The sequence below is a fragment of the Sorex fumeus genome, unplaced genomic scaffold (assembly GCF_029834395.1).
Source record: "Sorex fumeus unplaced genomic scaffold, SorFum_2.1 ptg000122l, whole genome shotgun sequence".
NCBI lineage: Eukaryota > Metazoa > Chordata > Mammalia > Eulipotyphla > Soricidae > Sorex > Sorex fumeus.
Genome location: NW_026606179.1, coordinates 26,888,647 through 26,915,993, shown reverse-complemented (window position 1 = coordinate 26,915,993; position 27,347 = coordinate 26,888,647).

The following is a 27,347-nucleotide window of genomic DNA, read 5'->3' as shown; positions in this document are numbered from 1 at the left end:
TCTTCGTGCAAAATTCTACCTCACAGAACAAGGAGAAAAGAATGCAAGGTTTAAGAAGAGGACTACCAGAACGACCACCAAATGGGAGCTCTTTGCCACTATGGTGGCAACATGGGAAGATGCCGTCATTGACAACATTGATGAGGAATACGATGGAATGATTCAGCACCTCCATGATTGTGCAAGGAATGCCAAGAGAGAGATAACCACAAAAAACCATCTTTCTTCGAACACTCTTGAACTTATTCGCCAACGTGGCTTGGCACATGCCTCAGGCAACCACAAGCGAACATCCGAACTGGCAAAACAGTGCAGAGAAGCCATCAAGGATGACCTCAAAAACAGGAGAGCAGCAGTACTGGTAGATGCAGCAGAAGCTGGGAAAAACATTCGTAATGCCCGCCTGTCCTTCACCAACTACAAAACCAAGATGACTGCCCTCCGACATCATGATGGATCTATCACATCTTCCAGAAGGGCAATGGAGAAGATTATTCATGACTTCTACTCAGATCTCTTTAATAGCCACATCTACTTGCCCACATACCACATACCACATGATAGATATGTCGTTCCCAATGTTCTCCCTTCCGAAATCCAACATGCCATCTCGTCGGTAAAGAAACAAAGAGCAACTGGTCCAGACAAGATCAGACCTGAACACCTGAAGAACTTACCATCAGTACTCATCAATACATTGGCTCGACTCTTCACACGCTACCTGTCTGAATACAAGGTTCCATCCCAATGGAAAACCAGCAGGACTGTACTACTATACAAGAAAGGAGACATCCACGACATTGGCAACTATCGCCCAATCTGCCTATTGTCTGTCATCTACAAACTATTCACTCGAGTCATCCTGAATAGGATTAGCAGAACACTAGATGAAGGACAACCATGTGAACAAGCTGGATTCCGAAAAGGATTCAGTACCATCGACCATATCCACACAATAACCAAGCTCATTGAGGTATCTCGGGAGTTCAAGATGCCGCTCTGTCTAACATTCATTGATTTAAAGAAGGCCTTTGATTCTGTTGAGACGGAAGCGGTCATGGAAGCCCTAGCCAATCAGGGCGTACAAACTCAATACATCAGGATCCTTCGTGAGCTCTATTGCGGATTCACTACCAAGATCTCACCATTCTACAAAGAAGTAATCATCCATATCAAGGGAGGGGTTCGGCAGGGTGATACCATTTCACCAAAACTCTTCAGTGCCACCCTCGAGAACATCATGCAATGGCTGGAATGGGAAAACATGGGAGTGAAGATAGATGGTCGGCAACTACACCACCTCCGCTTTGCTGATGACATTGTTTTAATAACACCAAACATCAGCCAAGCGGCACAAATGCTGAACGACTTTGACCGTGAATGTGGAAAGGTCGGACTACAGCTGAATCTTACGAAGACAATGTTCATGAGAAACAGCCTTATTCCTGACACTCCATTCGCTCTCAACGGAACCACCATCTCCGAATGCAACAGTTATATATACCTAGGTCGAGAAATCAACATGATGAATGACCTGGCACCTGAGTTGCACAGGAGGAAGAGAGCGGCTTGGAATGCCTTCAAGAACATTGAAGAAATAACTAAAAGGACAAAGAACCTCCAGCTACGAGCACATCTCTTTGATTCCACTATTCTTCCTGCATTAACATATGCCTCAGAGACCTGGACCCTACGAAAACAGGATGAGAACGCTATTCGGGTCTCTCAAAGAGGAATCGAAAGAACTATGCTTGGAATATCACGATTCACTCAAATGAGAGATAGAATCCGGAGTTCTGATCTTCGTCAATGCTCAAGAATCAGGGACACTGTCTCATTTGCCAAGACATCAAAAATCAGATGGGCTGGACACGTAATGAGGTTTACAGACAACCGCTGGACTAGAGCCATTACTGATTGGATTCCACGGGACATCAAAAGATCACGTGGACGCCCACCTATAAGATGGTCAGACTTCTTCATCAAGACCCTAAATGATCGGTTTGAGGCTCTGTGTGTTCCTAGAACGAACAGATACCATTGGGCTATGCTAGCACACAACCGGGATGAATGGAGACGTTACTGGCACCCGCTCGAATAAATTGATGAATAACGGGGATTAAGTGATTAAGTGATTAAGTGAATTTTTATTTTTAAAAAGTCGTTTATAATATTTGATTACATTTAATACTTGAACACTAATCTCACCACCATTACATCTTCCTCCCACCATATTTCTGATGTTTCCATCTAAAGGGGTTTTTTTCAAAAGTGATTCATCAACCTTTCTTCAAAGGGTCAGATCATTAAATTTTTAGACTTTTAGTTATTTAGTTTCTGCCACACACACTTTCTTGCCTTTGCCATATGAAAAAATAATAAATGCCCACATTGCCCCACTTAAAGTGCTAACTTCTATGCCTGAGATCTGTCTCTTAGAGGACATGCTCATGAGTCACTATCCTGTGAACTGCCTTAGAAAATGACATAGTACACTTGAGTGATGAAAAATACAGATCTTTTCTCTTATGGAAAGAGCCAGAGAGTATACACCAAGTGCGGTTTTGGAACCAACAGTATCTGTGTCAGCTTTAAAACAGCAAAACAGGTGTTCTGAGTGTTCTGGTTTTTTGTTTTTGTTTTTGTTTTTGTTTTTGCTCTTTGGACCATACCCGGCAATGCACAGGGACTACTCCTGGCTCTGCACTCAGGAATTACTCCTGGCGGTGCTCGGGGGGACCATATGGGATGCTGGGAATCGAACCCAGGTCAGCCACGTGCAAGGCAAATGCCCTACCCACTGTGCTATCTCTCCAGCTCCTGATTGTTCTGTTTTAATAATCCCTCCATGTAATTGTGTATTTGAGGTCAATATTCTACACTCTTTCAGATATCCTCAGTGAGTAGAGACCTAGTTGTTTATTAAATCTTGTTTTGGCTTCATTTTATTCTGTCTCACTTTCTTCTTCATTATCTTCTGTTTTACTTTCTTCACTTTTTCTTTTTTTCCCTCACCAGATCTTGCCATTGCTCCCAGGAATTTTAAACCACCTGATATATACATATGAGTATCAGCATCTACATTTGAGACCCCTAATTAACTAGATTCTTTTAAGACTTCTTGGAATAGGTGTTTTATAAATTCTGACCTAGAAGCTCTTAGACACCAAGTATTAATTATATAGTGATTATGGCTTGTAGAAAGCTTTATCAGACTGTCTCATTAACAACCATTGTGTGTTGGTTAATGGTCTATTGTCTCCTTAGCAGTATGCTAAGTAGTAAAAGTAGGAGGATGTAGGTAAATCTAGAATTTCCCCTAAAACTGAAGCATCAAAAGAAGCAGCCATGACTAAGCATGTAACCGTGGATCACTAATGGCATCCAGGGTTTTTCTGAGCACCTGTCGAGAATGTGACTTCTAAAGATGAATAAGTAGTTTTAGAATGTAGATTACATTAATACTCAGGATAAGTGAAGGCAACAGATTAGAAGAAAACTATCACTGACATGTCACTCACAGTTTTCAGACAGAGGGGACAGGACAGGCCAAGAAGAGCTCCTGAGAAAACTATTGTAATGCAAGTATCTATACTGCAATTTCCTTGGGAATATATGGGAATGGCATGGTAAGCAGGCTTAAAATGTGATATTCTGTATATTTTAGAGGGTTCTGTGATAAAGGAGCTGCTCCAGTTTTCCGGTACCTGATCCTTAGAATATTAAGGCAGGGGGGTAACCACTGAAACTTTGTGCTGTACCTGTCAAGTTGACCGTTGGAGATGGGATGGGGTTTGGTGTGTGGAGGGAATATGGGAACACTGATGTAGGAGTTGACACTGGTGGTTGATTGGTGTTGAAACATTATATGCTTAAAACTCATCAATAACTTTGTAAATCACAGTTTTTTAATTAAAGACAGGGGGATAGTGACCCAAAGTATGAAAGCTTGATAGGAGATTATTGAAGGATGTGAATCCAGATTGGCTAATATGAAAATGAAAGATACACTCATTTGTTATTTCTAGAAATTTGCTAGGCATGGGAGGAACCATGACTGCTAGTCTAAGAGGTCTGAATACTAAAGTATCAGAATAAAAAAAAATTAGAAAAGACATTCTTTTTTGTTGTTTTTTGTTCATTTGTTTAGCCTTGAACTTGTGAGCACATTAGGCAGTACACAGGGATACTTAAGGCTTTAAGCTCAAGGTTTACTTCTGGTAGTACTATAGGATCACCTGGTGTTTCGGGGATTAAACATAGGTAAATGGAGTGCAAGGCAAATGCACTATATTCGTAGCCCCTAAAATAGTATTCTATTTGTGGGGCCACACCCATAGGCGTTCAGGGCTTATTCCTGGCTCTGCACTCAAGGATCACTCCTGGTGGGCTTAGGGGACCACAGGGGATGTGGGCAAACCTGTATCAGGTGCATGCAAGGCAAACACCCTAACGAACCCTCTCACCTTGGTCTTTCCAAAGCGAGTTGTTTTTCTAATGGGAATAACCTAAAAACTAAATTTTCATACACACATGCACACACACACACACACACACACACACACATTTCTATTCTACACTCTTCAGTTCAACTAATGGGGTTTAAGGAAGTTCTAGGAGATCATATAGAAGACAGGAAATTGTAAATCTCAGTCACTAATTTCCTGGCCTGGAGAGTTTTCTCTAGGGACAATCCAGTGTTCTTAACAGCAGTGTTCTTGGGAAGAGTATGACATTCTGGATGCCAATAGGCCAAGAGTTGCCCACTTGCCAACTTCATGCCCCTGCGTGGTCCCAAGCCCTGAGTTTCCCACAGTATATTTCTCACTCCTCCCAGAATGGACCAGCTGCTGCTGTCACCAGGTCCTGTGCAGCAAGACTGGCAGGGCTGGAAAGTGGAGAGTAAATGTTTTCTTCCCAAACCATATGGCCAGCTGAATGGCACAAGCTGCTAAGAAATGGAGCCTTGCCTCAAGGTTTCTAGTGCTATTGATGATGCCTGAGCCCAACCAGCAACCAGTCCTCAATTCTGACTTATGTAGGGTGTGTCCTAAAATACCACCAATGAAGCCCTGGTGTTAAGAGATCATACTGACTTATTTGGGCACTTGGATCACAGAGAGAAAGGTTAGTGAGTCATGGACTCATTCCACAGCTTTTTGACCTTGGACCTTAAGAGCATTGTACAAATAGAACTTCAGGTCAATTCTGCTCTCTGAGCCTCTTTGCTGAATAAGAAAATGCCTGAACTGAGCTAGAGGGGAAAGCAGACATTATACTCCTCAAGCCTGTGGGAAGAGACTTAAGAAAACTCCCTTAAGGGCGTTAAGCCATGTAGATCAGGGTGTGTGAGTGGACAGAAGGAAAGCAATAGAACTAGGCAAAGAAGAAAGGGGTGGGGGTCATGAAAAGCATTGCACTGATTTCCAGGGTCCTTTTCCAACCTTATTCACAGAATTAGGAATGGAGAGAGAGAGCAAAAACATGTGATCCATCATGGAGTCCTGCCTTGCACATACATTAGAGTGTTGATGCAGATGCAGCATGCACAAGTATTGAGTGACATTGCTTCAAAATCACCAATGGAATGTATCCATTAACTCTTGGAGGTCCTCATCTATTCATCTATATTACTCAGTTTTCTTCTATTTGCCATTTCTTTTGGTGGGGGGGAATAATGGAATCATAGATCTTTGTGTCAGAACCATATATGTAAGGTATGTTGGATAAAAGGACAGAACAACCGAATTCTGCTCTTATCTTGCTGAATGTAATAGCAACCAAAGTTGTTCTCATTTACGTTATTTTTTCTCTCCTACTTTTGATTGAAAATTAGGATATAATGATAAGATAATTTAAACTTTTTTAAAAGGTTGCAAATATGAATACAAAGAGTTTGTTCTTCTCACTTCTTGTGCTGCATTTCTTTTTCTTAACTTTTTAGATGGCTATAAAATATTGAGCAAAATTGAGATATTGTATTAGCAATAACATAGGCAAGAGAGCTATGGGATGAATTCAAGAGGAACAACATAAGAATCATCAGAGTCCAAAAAAGACAGGAAGGCAACCCCAATGAGATAAAATAGGCAAAGACATCATTAATGAAAATTTCCCAAAGCTAAAAATGTAGTCATCCAGATCTAAGAAGCTTGAACGATAGCAGCTAAAAGAGACTCTAATAAAAAAGACTCCAAGACATAGCCTAATCAGAATGGCAAAAACCACAGATAGAGATACATATAAATAAGGAAATTATATACACAGTGGAATCCCTTCGTTGCTGTAAATCCCTTAGATTACAGCAGACCCATTGAATGAGACTCTTCAGGCCCAAGGTCAGTAGAGGGATATCTTTAAAAAAAAAAAACCTTAATGAAATGACAGCTTCATCAAAAATACTCAGTCAGATTCTCATTTCTATTAGAAGGAATGATACATAACTTCACAGGTAAACAATGGCTCAGGAACTTCACTGTCACTGTGACCATCCTCCTGATGTTCATCGATTTGCTCGAGCAGACCCAGTGTCATCGTGACTCTTGTTGTTACTGTGTTTGTCATATCAAATACATCACCAGGAGCTTGCCAGGCGTTGCTGTGCGGGCGAGATACTCTTGGTAGCTTGCGGTGTCTCCTAGAGGGGCGGAGGAATCAAAGGCGAAGGAATCAAACTCGGGTTGACCAGGTCGGCCTCGTGCAAAGCAAACACCCCACCCACTGTGCTATTGCTCCAGCCCCTCAGGAACTTCATACACACATAACCAATTTTGAACAAAGAACTGAAGGGGCTACTATAAGATAAGTGTACCCCACAAACACACCAAACTTCTACAGAAAGATGGTACAAAACCCAATGACAATAATCTCTCTCAATGTCAATGGTCTAAACACACCAATTAAGAGACAAATCATGGTAACATGGATTAAAAAAACTGTATCCAAAATTCTTCTGCTTAAATAGTACACTTAAATAGTAAGAGAAAACACAGGCTCAAACTTAAAGGCTGAAAAACAACTCTTCAAGCAATAAATTCCTTTAAAAAGTCCTGGGTGGTCATATTAGTGTGTGACAACATAGATTTCAGGCAGCAAAGCATTATGAGAGAGTAAAAGTCATTTCATAATGACCAAGGGATATGTATAACAGGAAGATCTTATACTCCTAAATATATATGCAACCAATAAATGACCAGCAAAATGCTTAAAAACAACTTCCCCCTTTGAAGTCAAAAAATTCCTGGGAACAAATGAGAATGAGGACATTTTGTGGAACTCAGCAAAAACCGTGTTAAGAGGAAAGTTTACAGCTCTGCAAGAGGAAGGAAGGAAGGAAGGAAGGAAGGAAGGAAGGAAGGAAGGAAGATAGGCCTCATATAAATAACTTGACTTCACAGCTTCAGATCTGGAAAAAGACCAACAAAAGAAGCCCAAACCAGGCAGGAGGAAGGAAATAATAAAATTCAGAAATCAATGAACTGAAATCCCAAAAACAATCCAAAATAATCAATGAAGCCAAAGGCAGGTTCTTTGAAAAAATTAACAAGATCAATAAACCAGTAGGAAGATTCAAAAAGAACGAGAGGGGTAAACCCTAATAAAACGAACCAGAAATGAAAGGGGGTTGTCACACCAGAAACCACAGAAAGTCAAATGAATGATCGTGAGACATTACTTTGTATGTTTATGACGAATTATGGAGAAGTGAAGAAATGCTCAGCTGCAGAGCTGGGTGGAGCCAATCCAAGATGATTAGCAGCCTCCACCTCTTATGGGCAGGGCTCAGTCTTCACCTGGAGAACAAAATGGCGTTCCTGCGTTCAATCCAGACCCCCCAATACCATGCCTGCCTGGCTTTCTTTAATTTTCAGGAACCAAAGCTGTGTGGAGTGAAGCCAGGATGGCTGGCAGTGCACCCCATGTACCCTACAACATCACTTCTACAGAACAACCTGTTTAATTTTAACCTCCAATTTATTTTTATATGGGAGTTGACATTACTCGATTAGTTTTTTTTAATGTCTGTTGACTTTTTCCTCATTTTTTACGTTCATTTTATAAATTCTGAAGCTTGAGCGATAGCGCAGCGGTAGGGGTTTTCCTTGTGCACTGCTGGCCCTGTCGACCCAGGTTCAATTCCTCCACCCTTCTCGGAGAGCCCAGCAAGCTACTGAGAGTATTCCACCCCCACAGCCAAGCCTGGCAAGCTACCCGGGATGTACTTGATATGCCAAACGCAGTAACAAGTCTCACAATGCAGATATTACTGGGCCCGCTCAAGCAAATCAGTGAGCAACAGGAGGACAGTAACAGAAGACAGAAACTCTGAAGCAGGTCAAGAGGAAGATAGGGAAATACCACACCCCCACCACCATCTCCCCTTGGCAATGAATTCTTGGGAAGTAAAACCAACTAGCCCCAAGGCTGCAAAAACCCACCTTTTGAGCACAGGAACAAAAGCTCAATTAGACGTTTACCTGGCCTAATTTTACAGCACAAACATAGAGAAGATTGCCCGCCCGTCCCCACCCTAGAGAGAAGCTTTAAAAGGTAAAGGTAAAGGTAAAGGCCCTCCCGTTGATCGTCGATTTGCTCGAGCGGGCCCAGTAACGTCTCCATTGGAGACTTTGTTGTTACTGTGTCTGGCATATCGAATACTCTTGGTAGCTTGCCGGGCTCTCCGAGAGGGGCGGAGGAATCGAACTCAGGTGGGCCATGTTGGCCGCTTGTAAGGCGAACGCCCTACCCACTGTGCTATCGCTCCAGCGCCCTACCTGCTGTGCTATCGCTTCTCCAGAGAGAAGCTTTAACAGGATTAAAAAAAAAAAAAGTTCAAAAAAAGGAGGAATTTTAAAGAAGACCATCCCTCCTCCTAACTCTACCTCTTGGCAACCAATCTAACAAAAGACTCTTTCCTAGGTAGAAAGCCCCCACATGGGGCAACTTAGTAGAAACTTTATAAAAAACAACTTGAACAAAGAAGTATATGCAGGGGCTGGAGCAATAGCACAGAGGGTAGGGCATTTGCCTTGCAAGCAGCTGACCCAGGTTCAATTCCCAGCATCCCATATGGTCCCCTGAGCACCGCCAGGGGTAATTCCTGAGTGCAGAGCCAGGAGTTAACCCCTGTGCATCGCCGGGCATGACCCAAAAACAAAAAAAAAAAAAAAAAAAAAAAAAAAGTGTATGCAGATGCTGGCCAAACCCATGTACTGTGTGTATGTGTAGTTGTTGAGCACATGTGGTGCCTAAGCATTTCTTCTCCTGAAATGTGAACTTTCATACTTTCACATATAGTGCCAGAGTGTGTACTGGGGCTCCCTCTCCACTCTGGAAAAGACCATACTCTCACTTTCCCCTAACCCCTGCCAGCCCTTCCTCAAAACTTCCAGATAAAACATGCTCAACTTCACTTCTCTTCCCCTCCTGAAATTCTTTTCTGCGAGGGAATTGTGAGAACCTGAAAGGGCTGGGTAAGGTCTAGGACTGACTTTCCTTTCCTGCAAGAAGAAAGTCTCACAGTCCAAGATCTCCGCAGCCATTCACCAGGTGGCAGATGTAGGCAGAGATAAAATGCAGATCCCCTTTCCAACGTTGTCTCGTTTCTCCTCCCCACTTCACATAAGTCACCCAGGACTCCCACTGCCATCAACTGCGAGAGACCCATAATTATTTGAATGAACAGAAACACAATATCAAAGCAGAGTGGCTTTCTCTTGTTCTTTTTCTCCCCAGATATTTGACTTACAGCACATTTGGTATTCCTGATATTATACCTGGCTAAAAAGAGCTCGTGTTCTTCCTTCTTCATGGTTATTTTCACCACAAGGTGTCAAGGAGTTTGCTCACAATGCATCTAGATTCATTTGTAGAGAGTCACTTAGTTCCAAGTTTAATCATTCAATTACTAGATCTTTAAGAAACTTTACTGAGCACCATTCTAGAATTCTGGATTATAGTTTCACAGAACTGAGTACCTTCTCTTAAAGAGGTTTTATTCAGATTTTCTGATGGAGGAAGACAGCAATTCAAACCAGAAATAGGTGGTGAATGGTGCTTTGAAAAAGATTGAATATTAAATGTAATATAATACTGTGAACTACCTTATAAAATTAAAAAAATTTTTAAGGAAAAAATCAAAAAGGAGACTTACTGTTTCATACAATATGATGACATTAGATCAGATGCCTAAAATGGACATGTGTTGTGGGGAAGTGTTCCTCATCATGCCCAGACACGGAGTGAAGGATGACGGATGCACAGAGAAACCACTCTGGGAGACAGCTAATGGCCGCTCACTTATTGCCAAATACACACATATTTTATAGAGGGTCTTGACTTATGGGGATGCTCCAATCACAAAAAGTTTAGCATTACTGACCTATCAACTTTCCACCTTTCCAACTAGCACTAGATGCTGCAGTAAGGAATGACTCTTGATGGGGAGGTGACAATTATTGGGACGTGGGTGAGACTCAAGGCTGGATACCTGGTACTTGTAAAATGCACCCAGAGACTCCCTACTGACTGGGTGCTATGCAGGGACAGGTTTTATCTGCTGTACAGGGACATATTTTATCTGCCATTGATGGGATTACACGGGGGGTGGGGGCGGGGGGCGGTTGGTGGGTGTGACCCCTGCCTACTGGAAGATGGAGGATCTAGGTGGAGGATGCTCAGCCCTGATCCCAGCAGGCTTGGAGATCTCAGCCCAGGGACCCGCATGCCTTTGTTCCTCTGCCGTTTGTTCCTCTGGGTCTCATTCTCCTAACCCTGAAAGAGCCTTGAATGTGACACTTTTTAGAATCTCAGGGCTAGGACGAAGGAGACAAGGAGACGTTACTGGTGCCTGCTCGAGGCAATCTACGAACAACAGGATGATCATGATTGTGATCTTATCTGCTCTGGTGGCTGTAACCATGCTCCACAATGTGTTCTCTGTTTTATGTTACTGACAGAATAAACACAAAGTCCTTGAGATGAGAGTAGGCAAGGAATCAGTCATGGTGAGACAGAGGGAGAGATGACCGCCACACAGTATGAGCTTCTTAAGCCATAGTAAGAAGCTTGGAAACCAGGATAGACTAGAAAATTCTTTTAGGGGTAAGAATTGAAGAAACAGTGAAATCAAACATAGCAGGATGGAAATGAGGTAATGGGGGGGGGGGGGGAGGAGGAAAGTAACAACAGGATCAAAGAAATATCAATCTATTGTGATTGACTTACTTACGCTTTCAGGCCTTCAGTTATTCAACTCTCTACTGAGCACCCGCTCACTGCACTTGGATTTAGCTCTATGCCCAGGACATAAAGGGGAGACTGAAAGGGAGGAAGAAGTTTAGTTTTTTAGAAGTTTATTTTTCAGTTGATTTAACTATGTCATTCCGTAAGTACACTGAACTTCCCACAGGGCCCAAAAACCCATCACGAATTGCAAACAGAAACAATGGGCTAAGGTCCTAAAGGGATATGGTTAAAGATGACTGATTGTGTACTTCGTGTATTCCTATAGTATAACTACTTTTTCTGATTTCTGTAACAATGCTTGCTTTGCTGCGCTTGCATGAACTTACTGAGCACCAGGATGTGAACCAATGGGCTGAACAAATTTTGCAGGTGCTTACAAAAGTGCTCGGGCTCCAGGATGTATTTTTTCCTAATAAATATCAGTGCTTCTGCTGTAAAGCTGCTGCTCTTACCCAGCAGGGCAGCCTGCCAGCTGGTGTCAATAAAGACTCCTTCAAATTCGACTTTTTGGTCTCCATTTTTCTTTTGATCAGGACCCCACAACAAGAATGAATGTGCTTTCAAGGAAAAATACAATATGACTCCTTATATTAAGTTTATTTCAGAGAACCATATGGGATGCTGGGGATCAAACCTGGATCATCCATGTGCAAGGCAGATGCCCTACCTGCTGTACTATCACTCTGGCCCCCGTCCTTAACTTTTATACTTATAAATTAAGTACTGCTTTCTTTCCAGTACCTATTCAGACATATAACATTTGATTATTTATGTATTGCATGTCAACTTTTCCATTTTTACTGATCATTTTCATGGAGATCTGGGAGAATAAAACCAGAATGATGTTCACATTTTAGCATCACTATGGTATAGACTCAATACATTTGGAATGAATTTGGCCTTATATGACAAGCCTGATTTTACTGGGGCATACCAGAGCTGAATATCAGTCTTCATTAGAAACTAAATTTCCAAGCTAACTTAATTGTCACAGCCTGAAGCCCTGCCAGAATGACTTTAAAAAGGTAAAGGTAAAGGCCCTCCCATTGATCGTCGATTTGCTCGAGCGGGCCCAGTAATGTCCCCATTGGAGACTTTGTTGTTACTGTGTCTGGCATATCGAATACTCTCGGTAGCTTGCCGGGCTCTCCGAGAGGGGCGGAGGAATCGAACTCGGGTCGGCCATGTTGGCCGCGTGTAAGGCAAACGCCCTACCCGCTGTGCTATCGCTCCAGCCCCTGAATTTTTTTTCACTCTGTGAGCTGTTGTATACTCAAGTACTATAAATTTTCCTTAGAATGGGCGAAATATTTGGGTATGCTAGGTTAATAGCTTTAGCACATGAAAGAGCTCACTTAAAAGATATGTTCTGGTGCTATTCTTATCCTTTCCCTTTGAAACACATTTCCTCAGAAATCCAGATTGCAGAATGGCCAGTGCTGTAGTAGAAAGTGCTTACTTTATACACGTACCTGGTTTGATCCCTGGCACTACACAGGATCAATAAGCACTTCGAGAAGTAATCCGTTAGCACAGAGCCAGGAGTAAGCCCTCAGCACCACTGGGTGTGGCTTGAAAAAACAAAATCAAACAAACAAAATCTTAAAAATTTCAGGTCCTTTCACTTCCTATTGTATTGTATTCTGGGAGGTATAATCTTTGATAAAATGTCAAGAAGAGCAGATTAACGAGAAAGGTTGGTGGGCTGACAAAACTGGCAAACTATTGCCACCTATTGTTGCCTTTCCTAGTAAGTTACTTGCAAGTAAGGAGGATGCCTTTTTATAAGGGTTTGGTTTACTTATTTTTCACTGTTTTGTCACCAGGATTCTTAATATATGTATGTATCCAGTAAAAGTTAACTACATATGTAAATGAACAAATCTATATATCTTAGACTGTCTTCTTAAAGTTGATGTCTTTTTTATTCTTGTAAGAATAAATGAGAGTCATTGAGAAAGGAGGATATGAATACAATTCAGCAAAAGTTTATTAAGAGCTCCTGGGTGAGGTTCCCACATCTCTATAGAGGCCAGCAAATTCATGCTGTGGTCAAAAATTATGTGAGATTCATAGGGTTGAAATAAAAGCAGAGATGGGGGTAGGGTGGGGGGAGACAAGAAGTAGGTCCTAGGGCCAGAGCAATAGAACAGCATGTAGGACATTTGCCTTGTACGTGGGTAACCCTGGTTCCACCTTCAGCATTCCATGTGGTTCCCTGAGCACCACCAGGAGTAATCCCTGAGCAACGTCCAGATGTGACCCCTCACTTCCACCCCCCCAAAAAAGAAAAAGTAGGCACTCTTTCAGTTGGTTTTCTTCAGCCATTGGTGAATATCCTGTTGCATAAGGTATGGTGCTCCCGTTGTAATGATTCCAGAAACTCAGACCCCAGTGAAGTTTTTCAGCAAGCAAGGGTTTTATATTGTGCCACCTCACTGCTTCAGCCTCTGGTCCAACCTTATAATTCTGCTCTTTGTTCCCAACCCCCCTCAGCCTCCCATCCAGTTCCTCTTTTCTGCTCTTAAGGATCTGTGAGTCATCTCAATTTTCACCTTCTAGAGGGTCTTAAGAGGAGCAAGAATTAAAGTCAGCATTCCTATGCAGTCAACAATCAACATGCTAACATTTCCAGGTTCTTGTGTCTGTGGCAAGACTAGAATGCAAGACAAAGAGAGTGAGAGAGCCTGGGAAGTTTTATTTTGAGGGAGAAAGAAGAAACATAAAGTATAAAAGTTCAGAAGAGAAAGGTGACTACTGGGGGTTTTGCTGGGGCTTTTCTTTAAAGGTTTTCTCATTTTCTTGTCTTTTGTCTCCCAAATATGGTTAGGGTGTTAAGGGCAACTGTCGATTGCATGCTTAACTGAAGGAGTGGGGTGGTCCTGGGTTCTTGTTTCTATGGCTGGGTCTAAATTTCTGCCTTCTAAGGAAATTCATTTCTGTCCTGTTATAAGGCTTCCTAAGTCATTAAAAAGCATCTGAGGGGGGCTGGAGCAATAGCATAGCGGATAGGGCGTTTGCCTTGCAAACAGCCGACCCAAGTTCAATTCCCAGCATCCCATATGGTCCCTCGAGCACTGCCAGGAGCAATTCCTGAGTACAGAGCCAGGAGTAACCCCTGAGCATCACCGGTGTGACCCAAAAAGAAAAATCACTGTAGCACTGTAGCACTGTCCTCCCATTATTCATCCATTTGCTCAAGCATGCACCAGTAACGTCTCCATTGTGAGATTTGTTGTTACTGTTTTTGGCATATTGAATATGCCACGAGGAGCTTGCCAGGTTCTGTCGTGTGGACGGGATACTCTCCGTAGCTTGCCGGGCTCTCTGAGAGGGACGAAGAAATTGAACCCGGGTTCCAGCCCAGGCCTAGAGCTATAGCACAGCGGGTAAGGTGTTTGCCTTGCACATGGCCAACCCTGGTTTGATTCCCGCCCACCTTGCAGAGCCTGGCAAGCTACCCTGGTGTATTCGATATGCCAAAAACAGTAACAACAGGTCATCTCACTTTGTGTTCCTGGAGCAAGCAGAAGCCATTGGGCTGCACGTGCTTATAAAAAGAAAAAGAAAAGCATCTGAATTTCTAGTAGCAGAATGTCTCAAGTGAAGGTATGAACATGAGCTGTGATTATGAGAGCCATAAGTATGAGGTGGTGGGCATGACAGGCAATGCCAATTCTGAGGCCCCTACTATGTTCCCATAACTTATCTTTGGTGTACTATTCTTGCCTCAAACTGAGTTGTGCAGGTAGAAGATCTGTTCTTAGTTGTCAGGATTTGAGGGTCCTGGGAGTCAGCTATACTTATGTTTTATAGTGTTTCTGGAGTATTTCTGCTGACCATATGTCCTAAATATCCATAGAGAAGCATCTGTGTTTTACAATTTCCACCATTTCCACAGTTCATAATATATGTGGCTAATATGTGCTTAATATGTTAAATTTAATTAAAGTGATTAGTAAATGGTTTATTCACAATAAGTACAATTAAAATCAGCCTAAATATCCAGTAACAAAAAATAAGTGACAGAAGTACAAAAATTTTGCCATGTCAGGTAGTGGGTCAGTAGCAAGACTGTATACCTTCAGATCTTATCTTTGCCACTTAGTAGTATAGCACTGCACTGTCCTCCCATTGTTCATCAATTTGCTCGAGAGGGCACCAATAACGTCTCCATCATGAGACTTGTTGTTATTGTTTTTGGCATATCAAATACGTCACTGGTAGCTTGCCAGGCTTTGCCATGTGGGCAGAATACTCTCGGTAGCTTGTCAGGCTCTTCAAGAGGGGCGGAGGAATCGAACCCGGGTTGGCCGCATGCAAGGCAAATGCCCTACCCACTGTGCTATGACTCCAGCCCCACTTAGTAGTATAATGTTGTATAAATTCTTATTCTCTCTCTGCCTTCATGAATCAAATCAGTATTAAAAACAGTATCTCCATCAAGGGCTAATAGCACAGCGGGTATGGCGTTTGCCTTGCAAGCTGCTGACCTGGCTGAGCTGGGTTCGATTCCTCCAACCCTCTCAGAGAGCCCGGCAAGCTATGGAGAGTATCACACCTACAGGACAGAGCCTGGCAAGCTACTCATGATGTATTCGGTAATGCCAAACACAGTAAAAAGTCTCAAAATGAAGACATTACTGGGCCTGCTCAAGCAAAACAATGAACAATGGGAGGACAGTGCTACCTCCATCATAAGACTACTGAAATAAATTAGTGATAGTAAATAAGAAATAGAATAGTAGCAGTCAACTGTAACTACTATATAAGGATTAGCATAAGGTAAAGGTAAAGGTAAAGGCCCTCCCGTTGATCGTCGATTTGCTCGAGCGGGCCCAGTAACGTCTCCATTGGAGACTTTGTTGTTACTGTGTCTGGCATATCTGAATACTCTCAGTAGCTTGCCGGGCTCTCCGAGAGGGGCGGAGGAATCGAACTCGGGTTGGCCATGTTGGCCACTTGTAAGGCAGACGCCCTACCCGCTGTGCTATCGCTCCAGCATGTATGGCTAATATCCACCAAGAAGCTAATTGGATTGGCTTTCTCAGGCTGGTCAGTTGCAAAGAATAGACAGACAGGTGGTTTATTCAGGTAACAAGTTAGCCTCAAAAGCCCAGAACAAAGGAGTCTTTAGATTTTTACAGGTTCTGCCTTCATTTACTCTTCCCCCTCCCTTCTCCAGTCACGTATAAGTAATGAGTAAACTCATTACTTTAACAATTAGTTTCCACATGACTAGAGGGAGTTTTCCCATCTCTCTAGTCATGTGCAAGTAACAAAAAACAAAAATATACTCTTAGCTCAGCTGTGGCCACTGGGGACTTAAACAATGACCTTGACACTCTGAGGATGCTTTGCTCCTTTTGACAAAACTTTTTCTTCAGGGCTCTCTGAGTTAGTGTGGAACTGGAACTAGCCACGAATAAACAGAGAGAGACAGCTCAGGATAGGATAGCCTTTATTAGAGGCTCAGCACTGAGGACCCCAAGTCAGAAGAGAAAGAGACTTGGAGCCCCATTTGCTGAGAAGGTCTCTCTTATCCTCTAAAGGTGGGCTACAAACGATGTATTTTCTTGTCAATGAAATAGGAGATACAGAAGTAATTGGCAAAAAACAATTAATGCATCTTTCCCAAATGGTATGGCCTTCAGGTGCTCAATGGGAAAACAACCCATGTCAATATATCTGGTCATTTGGTGCGGCCTTCAGATAACATCTCCCATGAACTCCCATAGATCTGTCAGGCCCAGTGCACTCCCATAAATCCAGTGGGCTGGTGGGCCCTTCACTCCATTAATTAGGGTCATGAAAAGAATCCTCTTCCCTCCCTTCTCTTGTTTAATTTGGCGGTCAGTTTCAGTTTCTTAGTCCCCATCACATTTTCTTAATTTTCATCACAGTTTCATAATTCTCATTACACACAGCTTATTTGTCATTACAGTTAATGGTCCTGTAAGTCTCTGGAAGCCATTAAGCCTGTTTTCTCCCTAACAGGGTTTTTCAGGATATTGTCCACATTTAGGGTCTGCATAAAGGTGATTTCCCAAAAACACAGTGTTATGATTGCTATTACTAGAGTGATAAGAGTCCTCTATACAGCATAAGGTTGAAGGTCACCGTTCTCACAGACACACAAACACATTCCAACACATGTTTTGACTTTTTCATCTTGATTTGATATCAGTTGCACAAAGTGGTGGGTCTTCTCTGGGTAGCACTAAAGGAAGTAACCTGCTTGACCTGGTACTACAGGGATAGCTTAGAAATAAAGGCCTGGCACACTTCTCTCCCTCTGGTGTAGAATAGAATGACTGAGTGACAGAACCAGCACCCCTGGACCCTTTATAGTTTAAAAAAGAAAAAAAAAACACTTTGTTTTTCTTTCTAATAGTAATCCCTTAGATTTCAATTTGAAAAGAGGCCAGAACAATAGTGTGCTTACCTTGCAGGAAGGAAACCCATGTTTTATCCCTAGTAATCTATATGGTCCCTCAAGCCCATCAGGAGTCATCCCTGAGCACTTCCAGGTGTGCCCAAATACTCTCCACTACCCCTACCCCCCTCTGAAGAGAATCCTCTTATTTTGTACAACTCTTCCTCAAACATGGTTTCGTTGAGTTGGTATCTGTGAACTCACTCTCCCATTTTAATCCTGAAACCCTGAATTCCTCGTCATTCTTTCACAACGTTCTTTTTTGAACTAAAAGAGAAAATGTAAATAAAATTTTTGAGTAGTTTCTGGCATGTGATTTCTACATGTTGACTGTTACTGCAGAGTCTCAAAATAACACTTGACGTGCTATAGATTGTTCTCCCAAGTGTAATGAGGCCGATATCCCAGGGCATCTAGTAAACAGATCAAGAATCACCTCCCCAGCTCTCACTCAAGTGTTCTTTTTCAAACAGTTCCCTTGATATTGAGGATTTTAGTATCCATATGAGTATGATTGCCAGAATTTTCTTGGGCCATGAAAACATTTACACTTCCCGTTTTGAGTCCTTAGGAGACTACCAAGGACCTGCTCCATTGTGTGTTGGTATGCCACAGATTGGGAAAAGTTTTTATTGCTGACTCACCATAATATGAATTCCCCTCATTGCTCTCCAGGTGTTAAGGTCCCAGAGAGAGAAATATGTGGATTCTAAATTGGGATTTATTTTCCCCCAAGAATTTGGAGGGGAGCGGGTTGAGCTTTCCTCCCCGCCCCGACCAGGGCTCCGGCAGCCGAAGACCTCCAAGACCAGCCACCACCATGCTGAGACCACTCTCCGCACACATGAAGGTACTGGCAGAGGGACAAAGCCATGCGGGTTCCGGGGCCGAGATCTCCAAGCCTACTCGGATTGGAGTCGAGCATCCTCCACCCAGATCCTCCAAATTCCAGTAGGCAGGGGTCACACCCACCAACTGGCCCCCTGGCTCCGTGTAATCCCATCAGCGGCCAAGACTCAGAGACTATAAAATCCAGCTCCCGGAACCACATTCGCGGCCACACAACATCTTATCAGGACATCTTTCTATGACATCTTATTATCTCATTCCTACTTTGGACAAACTTGCAGGCTATCGAATGTAGCCTGCCCACAGGGCAGAGTCTGGCAAACTCCCCGTGGCGTACCAAATATGCCAAATACCAGTAACAATGATGGGTCTCATTCTCCTAAAGAGCCTTGAATATAATCTCAGGGTTAGAATGAAAGAGACGTTACTAGGCCTGCTCGAGGCAATCGACGAATAACAGGATGATGAAATGAAAATGAAAAGAATTTGGTTATAATCCCAAATTAGCAGCCTTGATTAATATAAAATTATTATAATAATTGCTATCATATAATTTATAATAATATAACATACTGTGTAAACTCAAAAAAGGAGGCACAGCACTGCAGCAATGGCTCTATCTCTCCCAACACCCGTGTTCGGTAGTCTCACCCTTCTTCCCCCACGCCGGGAAGGTCAATGGCGATGGGCAGGCAAGGGAAGGAATGAAGGCCAGGCTGGTTGGTCTTAGTCGCAGTTTATTCCAATCCACTCTCCATTCACTCCAGTGTTTCTCCTCCGCCTCTGCCCCTGCTTCTTCCTCCCCCATGCTACTTCATTCTCCTTCTCCATCCCCCTTCATCCTCCTTTTCTGGAGTCTGGATTCTGATCCTGATCTCCTTTCTCCTTCTTCTGATCCCCCAGCCCACTCTTACAGTACAGTTAAATCCCAAAGCATGAGGGATTGGGGTAATAATTATACATAGATGCAATCACAATCAATAGGGGTAGAATTCTTTCCCTCAGGGAAAGCCGCTCCTAGGACAGATCCTCTCTCAGCAGGATGACCCACCCTAGAGCGGAATCCCATGGGTGTGTTTCTCCTCTCCTTGTCCAACAAGCATATAAGCATATATAATATAAATCATTTTGTATAGATACAGTAAGAAATATCTTAAACTTATAGAATTGCCCTCCTAGGGCCATCTCTATCTCAGACTACAGAGCTCAGCCCAGATAGTCTTTCCCACCCTTAGCAGGATCCTAGTCTTGTCGTTACTTTTGGATCATGACAGCATTTGTCTATGATCAAACTCTTAATTTATAGTTAAGAATTGTGGCACTTTGGCCTGGCCCATTTTGATCCCAGGATACCTCACCGCTTGCCCTGGGTCCATTCAGTCCCTCGTCGGGACCCTGCTTTTGGGGTGTTAGGAACTAAGGGCAACTGAGGCTTAAGTCAAGAAAGTAGATGCCTGGGAATGAATAATATTCAAAGCCAATTAAATCCTAAGTTACAAAGCATAATGTTAACGGTCTTCCTGTATCCATACAAAAAGGGCATTGCTTTAAAGTAAACTGTTCATAAAGCATAAGGAGAGGAGAAAGGCAATATTTCACTCATACATGTAAAACCATAGATTTCTGAGGAATCTAAACTTACAAGTTAACAGAGTCTGATTAGGGAGAAAACTGATTAACTTGTTGGGGAGGAGAGCATAGGGAAGAAGTTACAGATAAACACAATGGGATGGAAGTGTCTCCGGAGCACTGTGATAAACCTGAGTTCCTCATGGAGAAAGGCAGAAAGGACAAAGCAATGTCATCCTACAACATACCTTATAATATGGGCTGGAGCGATAGCACAGAGGTAGGGCATTTGCCTTGCACACAGCCAGTCCAGCCAAGCTGGGTTCGATTCCTCTGCCCCTCTCTGAGAGGCTGGCAAGCTACTGAGAGTATCTCACCCGCATGGCAAAGCCTGGCAAAGTCTGGCAAGGCCTGGCAAGCTACCCGTGATGTATTTGATATGCCAAACACAGTAACAAGAAGTCTCAAAATGGAGACGTTATTTGACCTGCTTGAGCAAAATCGATGAACGGGGGGAGGACACACACACACACACCTTATAATATAGCCCAGCCTGGGTTAATATGAAATTTATTTTCCATATTCTCCAATTTAGGCTCCAGTACAGTAAGCATAAAGACTGAATATTTGTAATATTTAGATAGTCCAAATGTTACTGAAAAGCATTATTTTGTACCACACACTAAAAACCTGCGATGTATTCTTGTTAAACATCAATAATGTAATTCGTAAATAAATAAGGGATTTTTTTAATATGGTTTTTAATGAATCACCGTGAGATACAGTTATAGAGTTAGAAACTTTCATGATTACATTTTTTTTTTGGCATTTTGGGTCATACCCGGCAATGCACAGGGGTTACTCCTGGCTTTTCCCTCAGGAATTACTCCTGGCGGTGCTCAGAGAACCATATGAGATGCTGGAGATTGTACCCGGGTTGGGGATTGGCCGCATGCAAGGCAAATGCCCTACCCACTGTACTATCGCTCCAGCCCTCGTGATTACATTTAAGTCAATCAATGATCAAGTACCTATCCCTCCACCAGTGCCCATTCTCCAGCACCAATGTTCCCAGTATCCCTCCCACCACTTCTATCCTATTCCCCACCCCACCCCCACCTCTGTGGCAGGCACATTCCCTTTTACTCTCTCTCTCCTTTTGAGTGTCAGTAAGTAGCCATCATGTTTGATCTATAATCTACTTTCAGCACTCATCTCCTATTCCAAGTAAGCCCTCCAAGCATCATTCATTCACCTAGTGGTCCTTCTCTATCCCAGCTGTCTTTTCTCCCACCATGTGAAGCCGGCTTCCAAGCCTTAGAGTGATCCTCTATTACCCTTGGGCATTAGTCTCCCATTCTGTTACTTTATATTCCACAAATGAGTGCAGTCATTCTATGTCTATCCCTCTCTGACTCGTTTCACTTAGCATGATACTTTCCATGTTGATCCACTTATACTCAAATTTTCTGATTTCATCTTTTCTAACAGCTGCATAGTATTCCATTGTGTATATGCACCAACGTTTCTTTAACCAGTCACCTCTTCTCAGGCACTCAGGTTTTATTTTTAAAAATAGTTTGCATATAAACACAACAACCAAAAGGAAAGAAAGAAGAGAGGGGAATGTCCTGTCACAGAAGCAGGGGGGGATGGGGGGATGGGAGAGTGGGAGGGATACTGGGATCTGTGGTGGTGGGAAATGGGCACTGGTGGAGGGATGGGTATTTGATCGTTGTATAATTGAAACCCAAGCACAAAATTTGTAAATCTACAACTGTACCTCATGGTGTCTCACTAATAAAAATTTTTAAAAAAAATAGTTTGCATATTTACTGTTTGTGAAGTGTACCAAGTGTTTTTCATCTCTCCCTTATTTAAAATAGCAATCGTATGAGGTGGAATCTGCAGTCGCACTCTTGTGAATGAGAGATTAGGAAGATCTTAGTGCAAGCCAATTCAATATTATGGTTTTGGGTGTTGGGTCTTTTGTTTTGCTTTGGTTTGGTTAGTTTTGGTTTTAAGTGGGATTTGGAGTTTGTTTATTTGTTTGTACTTGGGGTTACTAATCCAAGAGGTGATTGGGGCTATATGCAGTTCTGGGGATTGAACCCAGGCCTCCCACATGCAAAACTTGTGCGTAAAGTCTGGTCCAGACAAAGGGACAAGTAAAGTGAAGAAATAGAAGTTTACTGGGGTGCGTTCCCAGATGGGCCCTACTGACGTCTAGTGAGGTTGGGGGCAGAGCTACATCTGGGAGAGACTCAGCGGCTTTTAAGTCTCTTTGACTGGAAAGGGCGACAAAAAAACAGTGTGGTTTCTGTGACAGGAAGGGACAAAAGAAAGGTGTGCTCTCTTTGGAGGGAGGGAGGAAGGGAGGGAGGGAGGGAGGGAGGGAGGGAGGGAGGAAGGGAGGGAGGGAGGGAGGGAGGGAGGGAGAAGATGGTGGCGCTGGTCTGTATTCCTTTATCCACATGGGGTGGATGGAATGCAGTTTGGTGAGCACAGTCCTCTGGGTGGGGAAGGGAGGGGACAGGGTGATACTTAAAATGTGCTCAGTTCCTTAAACTATCTCCCAGACTCCTGGCTTTGCTTTTATCTGCTACTTTATTGCCCTATTTAATAACTGTTTGATCTTAATTTGCATTTTTCTCAGTAGTATTTGTTGATAATAATTCCATGGGTTTTTTTTTCACATTTTATTTACCTTCTTCGGTGACCTATATTTTGTTTGTTTGTTTGAGTCACACCCTACAGTGCTCATGGGTTACTTCTGGCTCTGCATTCAGATATTACTCCTGGTAGGGTCCAGGATACCATATGTGGTGTTGGGAATTGAACTCAGGTCAGTTGTGTGCAAGGCAAGCACCCTACCCACTGTACCTTCTTTCAGGCACAAGAATTGATTTTTATATATGGCATGAGGTTTCAATCTGATGTAGCAGTTCTTTATATAGGTAATCTGTTGTTCCAGCAATTTTTTGACTAGGAAAATCTGTTTTTGCTGAGTTACCTATGAACTAGAACTTCAAGCTGTTTATTTGAGAGGTGATTGTAGGAACCAAGAATGACGACATGACTATGGCAATGATAGTTGGAATTGATGACTCTAGGTAAGAACTGTGTGAAGAAAAGTACCTGCAGTAGAGGAAGACTGGGGGGTGGGGTGGGGTGACGGGAGGGAAACTGGGTTCATTGGGAGTAGGAAACGTATACTGGTGGAGAGATAGGTGTTAGAACATTGTATGACTGAAACCCTATCGTGAACAGCTTTGTAACTGTGTATCTTACAGTGATTCCATAAAAAAGAAGAAGAATGAGGAGGATATGAAGAATATGAAGGGAATAAGCCAATGGAGGATGTGGTCATAGACATACTCTCATCAACAGGGTTCCAGTCTACATTAACATAATGTCTTCCAGGATTATCCACCTGCAACATGGGAAGCAGCACCCATTTGTTTCTTTCTCTGTGCCTATTCCGAAGATATTAAGTCACCTCTTCTAACTGCCCTTTACTAACAACTTAAAGGTCTCTCATGAATCTAAACTAATTCCTGATCATAAAGTGGAATGACCTGTTGGTGGAACACCAGTGCCAGATGAAAAACTTGGCATGGTCAATTCAATCATATAATCAGAGGCTGAATAATTAGCAGTATCGGAGAGCCCGGCAAGCTACCGAGAGTATTTGATATGCCAGACACAGTAACAATAAAGTCTCCAATGGAGACGTTACTGGGCCCGCTCGAGCAAATTGACGATCAACGGGAGGGCCTTTACCTTTACATAAAAATAAAAATAATAATAATAATAATAAATTTGTTTTAAAAGTTGGCATGGAACTCCAACTAGGAGTAAGCTAACAATAGGGCAAATACAACAGGGGATCTGCCCTTGAGATGATTTTCCTCACATTACAATAAAGCAGTGTGCATTCTGTCCTGAGTGCCACATAGCTTCTCTATCTTACTCCATGCTTCAAGAGTTAACCTGAAGGTACAGCCATTGGCTCAACTGGCTTCTTACACATCTTCCACAGGAAGCCACTGGAAGAAAAATAAATGATGGAAACAGGAGAGTAAAAGCATATACTCCTCTTGCTTTTTCCCTATGGAATTGACTCTCACTGATCAATTTCTTTGCCACCTTTAATTACAGTATGTCTATAAATAAACAATATGTCTGTAAAGCCAGGGATTTCTTGTTAACCACATAACTTCAAGCCTGTGGTAAGCTACACTCAACCCTTTGTGAAATGTCACATTGTTAAACCCACTAATGTTGCTGTGACATCTGTTCCTTCAGGGACTGTGCCTCATACAGCACCTTATGTCACTGAAATGATAGCTCAGAAAAGTGTTCAATTCCCTGTGTGTGCCATAATTCAGTTCTATGGGGGGAATATAGTGAATTTACACAGCTCCTATCCTCAGGACACATCCAAATTAATGAACAAAGTGAGTGTGAAGTGGAAGCAAAGGATTTCCCAAAGACAGAATATGCTCAGAGTGGATTTGGGGCTGAAGCTGTCCAAGGACAGAGTGATCCCTGCCATATCCTCACATCCAAGTCTTTAGGGGGCAGCATACTCTGTCTAGTCTTTGTTTTTGTTTTGTTTTTGGGGGGGGGGTCACATCTGGAAATGCTCAGGGGTTACTCCTGGCTCTGCACTTCAGAATTACTCCTAGCGTTTCTCAGGGATTCATAAGGGATGCTGTGGATCAAACCCTGGTCAGCCGCATGCAAGGCAAACACCCTACAATCGCTCTGGCCCCTCTAGTCTAGTCTTTTACTGCTGCTCCATCTTACCCAACTTGGACTTTTCCTCTTATTTTTCCTTTATTCTTGCAGTTCCAGAGATTTCTGCTGACTAATGTCTCTTTCATAGATATTCACATTACTGTAAAGCAGACTTAAGATGCATCAATATCATATCGACCAGAGCGAATAAGAACAAGAAAATTCATGTTCTTTAACCATGCACAGAGATTCTGTGATAGCATTTCCCCCTTTTCCTTCTGAAATAATCAGCTGTGACTTGCATAATTTCTGGAGTACAACAGATTTATGAGCCAGGCTATAGACATACTCTGACTCTGCCGGTATAGTGTGGGGACTGGTATAAGGAAAAGGACTAATAATTATGATAGAGAACTAGCATAAATATATTAGTTCTAACTATCTATGAAGGTGATGCTGCATGGATACAATAGATACAGTAAATAGTGAAACTTCTGAGTCTGTCCCCAAAAACTGCATGTGTAATTTAGGATCTGCAAGGGACAGAAAAGGAGGACAGCTCTTGAGTCCTCCTTTAAAACCCTAGGTCCAGACCACCATTTATAACATAGCTCAGGTTGAATTGAACTATCAAACCTGTGAGATCACAACTACCAACTATTGTTCTCTCCGAAGAAAACATTAATGACAAGGATGCTTTGAAGAAGTCAATCATTGTTCAATCTAGCTGTAATTAATACCATGATCACAGAATGATGAAATTATCTGCCTCTTATAGGTTATATATGAATTAGAGAATTGCACCGCCAAAATTACTATAATGATTGCACCACTAAAAGGTCACCTGTGCTGTATAGAGGAAATAAATCTACATCCAGTTGGAAAGAGCATACTGCTCCTGACCTGAGCTAAACAACTTCATCTGCTAAAGAATTAAGATAATGAGTGTTTGTGAAGTTCTTGTGACAATGTGAGATAATAAAAGAAATGAAACACTTAGTATTAGGGAAACTATTAAATTTTATTTTAATTTGGTTCCTTTACCAAACACTTTATGATAAAGAATCTGATTTAAGGTAAAATTTACCAATGTCTCCTCACAGACAAATCATGTTCTGTGACACTTTATTTTTGTTTTAGTTTGATTTTGGGTTGGGGTTTGGGGTTTTTGGGGGGGGGGGGGTGACAATTTAAATTTTACGAATTCCTCATTAGAAAATTTTCCTCTATTTTGAAATTTTCTCTTGTTAGAGACAGGATACTTGTCATATATTTGCCTGCAGTAGATCTCAAGACCACAGTCACAGAAGCCCATCGAAGGAAAGTGGGTCTTGCAAGACTGTCACTGTCACTGTCCTCCCATTGTTCATCGATTTGCTCGAGTGGGCCCAGTAACACAGTAACATTGTTACTGTGTTTGGTATATCCAATACGTCACGGGTAGCTTGCCAGGCTTTGCCATGTGGGTGAGATACTCTCGGTAGCTTGCCAGGCTCTCCGAGAGGGGCCAGAGGAATCAAACTCAGGTCGACCCTGTCGACCACGTGCAAGGCAAACGCCCTGCCCGCTGTGATATCGCTCCAGCCTTGCAAGAGATGGTGTCCAAAAGAGTTCTCAAAATAGTAGCAAAAGTGTGGCAGGCTGAGAGCTCATATCAAAGGACATCCTCCAATTTTCCCATATTGTCAGCCTGATTCTTACTCCTCCGTGGATTACAACTGTTATTAATGTTCAGAATTTAGAGATAATGGTTTTAATTAAACTGCTTTGCTATTTACCACTGGTCTGGGAACTTGCTAATTAATGTAATTGTTTTGCAATTTGTATAGCTAAACTTATTAAACTATAAGTTGACAATTGGATTCCCAATCAGATTCCATTATAAATAAGGGGGATTTAAACACCCCTCAACCTGCATAACATACAAAGAGGTGGTCTGTCTTCAACCTTTCATGTTGATTCTGATCTGGAAACCTACTTTGCCCATTTGATGATACTAAGGAACTACTGATAGCCATGTATAAAGACACAAGTTCTTTCTATATCTTTATTAACCTTAAGATAACTTGTTCTTATGTTTGTGTGAGTATTTATCCAAAAAGATTAATCTTTAGAGATGTTTATGGGTATCCCCTACTTAGCCCTATTTCTTCTTCAACTTAAGTCACAGTAAATAAAAATTTGTGGCACTTATGAAGAGATTGGTGTTGGAATACTGTACACCTGCAACTCAATCATAAGTGCCTTTTAACTTTGTAATTGATTGTGATTTAATAAAAAAGGGAAAATGAAAGATAAAAAATAATTTGTGACATCTATTTAAATATATCACCTATTTAATTAAAGAAAAGGATAACACGATCACGATCATCCTGTTGTTCATCGATTGCCTCAAGCAGGCACCAGTAGTAACGTCTCCTTCTTCCTAGCCCTGAGATTTTATTTTATTTTTTTTTTATAATTTATTTCTTTATTGAATCACTGTGGGAAAAGTTACAGAGCT